The sequence below is a fragment of the Suricata suricatta genome, chromosome 2 (assembly GCF_006229205.1).
Source record: "Suricata suricatta isolate VVHF042 chromosome 2, meerkat_22Aug2017_6uvM2_HiC, whole genome shotgun sequence".
Taxonomy (NCBI): Eukaryota; Metazoa; Chordata; class Mammalia; order Carnivora; family Herpestidae; genus Suricata; species Suricata suricatta.
In genome coordinates this window covers 38,630,105-38,637,334 of record NC_043701.1, presented here as the reverse complement: position 1 = coordinate 38,637,334, position 7,230 = coordinate 38,630,105, and the positions used below count along the sequence as shown (strand labels likewise).

The following is a 7,230-nucleotide window of genomic DNA, read 5'->3' as shown; positions in this document are numbered from 1 at the left end:
TTTTAATCCTCCTCTTCCTCCTCTTCCTCATCTTGGTTTATCTGGAAGTAACGCAACTCATAGCTCTCTTTGCTGTTAGCAACCACGCGCAACCAGTCACGTAGGTTATTCTTCTTCAGGTACTTTTTGGTGAGATATTTCAGATACCTTTTGGAAAAAGGCACCTCAGAAGTTACAGTGATCTTGCTCTTGCTCCTTTCAATGGTCACAACCCCTCCACCGAGGTTCCCAGCTTTTCCATCACTTTGATTCGCTCTTGAAGAAACTGCTCAAAGTTGGCGGCATCCATGATTCCGTCTTCTACGGGGTGGGTGCAGTCCAACGTAAACTTCAGAACTTGCTTCTTTTTTTTTGCCCCCCTTCGCCACAAGCTTTTTCACAGGCGCCATGGCGGCAGCGGAGGCAGAAAGGGAGGCCTATTTTTGGTGCATTTCTATATGCTAATGGTGAAGTAGCAGAAAGAGAAATTAAGAAAACAATCCCATTTATAATTGCACCAGAAGTAATTTTTTTAAAGCAAAAAAGAAAGAAAATTTGAGCTGAGGCCTGGGGACTTTAGGAAATATACATTCTTACTTATTTTTTGTTTTTATAAAATCATATATGACCCTGGTTTTTAAAATGCAAATTATATACAAAGGTTTTAAATATAAAAAAAAGGAATATACCCTCATTGCAGGCCCTTTATATATCCTACCCTAGTCTACTCCCCAAAGACTAACCACACTGTTCAATTTCACTATGCATTTGTGAGGTTGTGTACATTGTATATATATATATATGTGTGTGTATGACACATACATGATGACACTTACATCTGTGTTTCCTTTTAGAAATTATTCAATTAGAATCACTGGATTTGTGACATACTACTCTGAAGAAATACTGAAACAATAGATACCATTTTTTTGAAACTTTATTAGTTCTGTTAGATTATCTTAGGTTGTGATAAGAAAGTATTCTCCAGTTTTCAGTGGATTAATAAAACAGGTTTATTTCTCACTGAGGTTACATGTGTAATTCAAGTTAGTGGGAACTCTGCTCCATAAAGTCAGTCAAGGGTCCCAGTTGACAAACACTTCAATTTTGTAGTTGTGCCATCTGGGGACACGTAGGCTGTTTTTAAAGCTCCGGGGTGGAAGTGGCATACTTCACTTCCCTTTACAGCACATTGACCAGCATTGGGTGAGATGCTGCACTTTTCAAAAACTGAGGCTCAGATATGTTGGAAAGCACAGTTATAGTCACCGAGCAGTAAATGACCCTGCCATGCTGACTCACAGGCACATCGAATTACTTACATAGTCCTTTCAGGTTTCAGGTTAAAAACAGTGAAATCACAGATAATTATCACAGGACTTATAGGTAAATATCAATTTTCTGTGACTACATAATTGTGTGACTTCAAGTGATTACCCTTTTTGTTCAAAAATATTTAAACAGACATTGATTCCTACTCTAAGATACACTAACAGATCATTTTTTTCTTTAAAAACCAAGAGTGTAGAAGGTAACTTCCTTCATTAATAGCTATATTTCACATGAAATAACAGTAAACTTTTGAAAGGCTGGCTATTTCAAAAATAGAATATAGTAGTTAAAACAGAACTCTTAATACTTTAGGAAGATCCTGGCCCTTATTAGCATACAGACATTGATAGTAATTTACCTTTATATGAAATCTATATGGTGTCATATAAATATTCAGTAAACCTTTTCTTGTCTGCATATTAAAGCAATGTTATAAGCACTTTAACATATATTAACCCATTTAGTTATATCAACAATATGATAAACTAGTTGCTGTTTGTGTTCCCGTATTTAGTAAGAGAACCGTAAGGGGGAGAGAAGTGCTTAATATTCTTTAACACCAACATCAACCGTTTCACATTTGTCAAATATTCTTCATTAGATTGCTAACTGAGATTTATAGCTTCTGTGCTTTCCTTTGTTTTTCTAATCATGTTTGAGTGAAAGAATACAGGGCCTCTAATTTTCTGTCTTCACAAACATACTTATATATTTACTTTTACATAAATAAGAGAGCAAATTTGCATGTACTACCATTTTTATATCCCTCAGTTTTTGATTACTGAATACAATTTGATTAACCAGTGCTCTATTAATAGTCAATTGAGTATTTCTCCTAATGTATTCAATTGCAAATAATGTTCCATGAATAGCCTAGTCAAAGCACATGTGTATTTCTTTGCCAAAATCTCCAAAATTGCTAACCTAACATATATATCCCACCTACAGTGTTTGTGTGTGCTTTTTTTTTTTAATGCACCATTGTCAACTATGGTATTATGTGATAGAAAAAAGCAAAACATGCAGTTTTTCTCTTATGAGTGAACATCAATGGCCTGTATGCATCTTATTTTACAAACAATTTTCATCTTCTTTGCTTAAACTTATATGTAGTTGTTTGCCATTTTCTTAGTGAGATAAAGGCGTCCTTTGTGTATGTGGTATCCAAAACTTCATACCCCCCCAAAGTATGTGTATCCCAAATCTCATAATCGTGAGTGTGTTACATTTTTATATATTTTGCAGATGTGATTAGATTAAAGACCATGGGGAAACCACACGATTATCTGGATGGGCCCACTGTAATCACCAAAGTCATAAAAAGGAAGATGAGCATCAGAGAAGGAGATAGGATGACAGCTATCTAAGTGATGCCATTACAGAAAGAGAGCGTAGGTCCAGGAATGTGGGCGGCTTTTAGAAGCTGGCCAAGGCGAGGAAAGGATTCTCCCATAGAGGCTCCAGGACTGCAGCTTCGTTGGCAGCTTGATTTTAGCCTAAAGGATCCATATTGGGACTTAATGCCAAAAGTGTAAGACGAATGGCATGTGTTGTTTTAAACCACCAAGTCTGCGGTCATTTGTCTCACAGCGATAGGAAACTAATATAAAATATTGAGGCAGTTAGTCCTATGCCAGTTGACATATGCAATTACTTGAACTCTATCTTTTAGTCTTTGCTTCTAATGTTGGATTTTTGGGGTTTTGCCGCAGTGTGTTTTAAAAGTACTCAAGTTGCTAAGAAACGTATGGTTTTGTATTTTTTATACAAAAGTTTGATCTATTGATTTGTTTTGATGCTGCAGTAAAGGTGGGAATCGAACATCATTGTTTTCCTTCAAAACAAATCACAAGAGATCATAACTTCTTAAGTATGGGTGATATGTTTTATTACTGTGATTACCCCAGAAGTCGACTATTGAACCAATTTGACAGTCAAAAATTTTTGCTTTGGAAGATAAGAATGATTTTTTGTGCATGTGATTTAGTTTGATGAGAGTTACAATGTTGACTAATTTCTCTTCAACATGAATAAGTATGCAGCAGTGCAAAGGAAATGTGAAAAAAATGCATAGAAACCAGGTTGAGTGAGCTTTCCCCAATCCTTTGTTCTTTGATGTTTTAAAAAAGCACAAACTGAAAATCAGAATTTGTCCCTCTATTTCATACATGAAATATTCATAGTAGAATAATAATGGCTTTCGTGTCAGGAAAGTAAGTGATTGATTTGGTTACTTAATTCACTAGGTACCATATCACTTGGAGCAACAAAGGTAAAATCAGACTAACTGATTATTTTTGTCACTTCTAACTCAGTGGATTCTTGGGGAGGCCTCTGGAGGAAAGCTGCCCAAATGATGAATAGGGATTTCTAGCCCCTGGATTGTATGCTTGGATTTTAGTATTCTAGCCATTTCTAATTATTTCCTTTCCATTGTGTGTTCATTTATAAATCTAGAAAGATGTAAAGAGACCATCTCCTTGGTGAACATTGGGGAAAAATAAGGAAACCAACACAAAGCAGTACCACTAGCTTTTTATTAAGTTGCTGAAAATAAAAGAACAGGTGGAAAGCTTTATAGCCTCTTTATCAAGCGTCAAGGAAGCATATTGAACTCTAGGAATGATAGTGACTTGGAATTAATGTGTTTAGTGTAATTTCAATAGAATTAAAGAAGAGAAATGCAAAATATGAAAATGCTCGTTTCTGCTTCTCAAAATATTTCCCCATAGTTTAGAGAGAAAGGTTAGTAAAGAATCCTCATCATTAAGGTTTAAAAGAAGTTCTGTGTTTTATAATTAATTACATGTGTTCACAAGTTACTGTGAAGAACTGTTTTGCAACAATGCAGATACTCAATTGGAGGCATTTTAAAAAATAAAACAAAGTATTTTCCAATGAATACTTGGGAATATTAGAATGACAGAAATTTGAGTATCTAATTCGTTCGTAGATCCAAATTAGCCTAAGTATGTATCACATAGAAGTGAATTTATTTTAAGCCAGCTGCATACCTTGCCCACACCAGTAATGGTCACTGAAAGTTAACATTAAATATACTGTTTGGGTTTGGGAGATCAGTGCATTTGGCAATCTGGATATATTTTTGGAACAGGAATTAATGTTGCTAGCTAAGGAACTTTTGATGCCTCCAAAAATCCATTATAGCCTTTCTCTTCCACTGTTTACAACTAAAACTGAACAGAATATAAGAGCCACTTCTTAAGGATCCTGAATTGTTAACAATAGTAAGCAGACTGGTAAGGGAGAACCACAATGTTTAGGATAACTTATAACCAGATTGAGTTTCCCTTTTTTTTCTCTTTTATCTCTCAGCTTTATCTGAGAGTGACCCCAGGATGGAACTGCAGAGTACGTATGGGAAGAGAAATTTTATGATAACTCCTATCTGTCTGGTCAGAGGATGGGGAGAAGGCACCTCTGCCAGCAGTCACCAGCATTAGGGATAAGATTACCATATTTTCTTCTTACTTTCCTCTTCTAGCTCTGCCCCAGAGGAGCCTTGGCCACAGATCTGCAGTTTAGTAATAAAAGAAGATCTAAAATTCTAAGAGAAAACCCATTTTTTTCTGACCAGATAAACTGAGAAAGGGGGACCGTGATGTCCAAAGAATGATAGTTTGAGGACTTCATTTTTTTTTCTTTTTTCTGTCACTGTTTTTTTCCCAGGAAAACCCATAATGAAGAAATGAGCAAAATGGCAGATGGCTAAAATTCTGAGAGAAGCTCTTTCTATCTAAAGATAGATTGAAGGGGTCCCTATTAGGCTTCCCTATTAGGGAAGATAGCCAGAGAAGAGGATCACCTGACTCCGTGATGAAATAATGCAAGTCTAGATTCACCCCTAAAATTCAGTGCATGGGACAGACCAAAAACATCATATTGGAAGATGTGAAAGTTGGACTATAATGTAAATTGAAATCCAGTCTCAGGTGGAACACTAATAGGTATATGCATGAGATGGACCCAAAACAGCAGAACAAAGCCTTTGAAAATTGAGCTTACACTGGAACCACAGTAGGAAGGGGAGATAGAACTTAATTAGATTGACTATCTGCTAAAATAAAATAACATGTACTTTCTTTATGGGGCACCTGGGTGACTGAGTCAGTTGAGCATTTGACTCAGCTCAGGTCATGATCTCATTCTCGGGTTCAAGCCCCACATCAGGCTCTGTGCTGACAACTCAGAGCCTGGAGCCTATTGTGGATTCTCTGCTCCTCCCCTGCTCACCCTCTGTCTCTCTCTCTCTCTCTCTCTCTCTGTCTCTCTCTCAAAATAAATAAATGTTAAAAAAAATTTTTTTTAACAGGACCTGAGTTTCACCAGATAATATACAAAATGGCTATGGTACAATCTAAAATTACTCAACATTCAGAGGACCAGGAAAATATGAGCACTTCACATGTGAAAGGAATCTACAAATAAAAATCCCTGGATAACTTAAATGTTGGAGTTATCAAAGACTTTAAAGCAATGATTGAGTACTGTTAAATACCCTTGAAATTCATGAAAAATTAATATTTCCAATAGAAAAATGGAGGTTATATGAAGAACCAAATGGAAATCTTTGAAATGAAAAAGTAAAATATCTGAAATTTAAAAATTCACTATGTGGTCATAAAAACAGATTAGAAATGATGGAGGAAAGACTCGAAGAACTTGAAGACAGGTAGATAGAAATAATCCATTTGTAGAGAAGAAAAAAATATTGAATAGGGTACTTGGGTGACTCCATTGGTTAAGCATCTGACTCTTGATTTAGACTCAGGTCATGATTTCATGGTTGTGAGATTGAACCTCGTGTCAGGCTCTGTGCTGAGCAAGGAGCCTGCTTGGGATTCTCTCTCTCCCTGTCTCTCAAAATAAATTTTAAAAAGCATTCAAAATCTCTATTGAATAAAATAAACCTCCGGGACCTATGACAATATCAAATTTGGAAAGTTTTATTTATTATATCTAATTTCTTTTTAAAAATGGTTCCTCTCCTTTTAGGAATCCAGTAACCCAAAAGTTAGACTTTTTGATGCTGTATTTTTATTTTTATTTTATTATTTGTTTCATGAATTCTCAGGGCATTGGATATCATATAAAAATAAAAGTTTAAGAGCATTATCATATTTTTATAATTCAAGAAATCCCATTGAATAATTTTAATGAATAGAATTTGAAATCCTCTTAGGTCATAAGCATTAGTCTTAGAAAAAGAAAATATAAAAACGGTTTAGTTTCTGGCAGTGGCATCTCAGACACTCAGGAGAAAAAATATAAACCTATAAGAATTCTGAATAAAATAAAGCAAAGTTCCTTTTAAATGCACTGCTAATTTTGTATTGAATTAGGGGAATCTCTAGAGAATGAAAAAAAAGTTGCTCCAAAATTGAGTGTTTTGTTAGCTGTACTGAATGAATTTACCAACTTTGGTGGTGATGGAACCTTAATATTGACAACTAATTATTATTAACTATTAGTTACTAGCCCAGGAACAGCAGTAAAGACCTTGGGCAGCATAAACTAGAGAATTGAAACAATTATTTACTGTTGCTATCCTCAAATAATGAGATACTAAATCAGAAAAAAAAACTATCCACAATCATAAACAAAGATGAGATAACACGTTTTGTTTTATGTTTTTCTTTTTTCTTTGCCTTTTTGTCTTAAATTAAACCCTGGGAAAAAAATAATCTTCACTCACACACCATTGGGTATCTACATCTATACTACTTATATTATTTTGCTAAATGAAAATGAAAACCAGATCTCTTGTAGTAACTTTCCCATGCTGCCTGGAAGAAAAACAGATCAATATTTTTAAAGTTTATTTCTTTTGACACAGAGTGAGCGGGGAAGGGCAAAGAAAGAGGGAGAGAGAGAATCCCAAGCAGGTTCCACACTGTC

General features: G+C 35.2%; 1 pseudogene; it reads right to left on the bottom strand.

Moving 5' to 3' along the window:
• Window positions 1-2: 2 nt before the first annotated feature.
• Window positions 3-389, bottom strand: LOC115305643 (annotated as a pseudogene).
• Window positions 390-7,230: the final 6,841 nt, after the last annotated feature.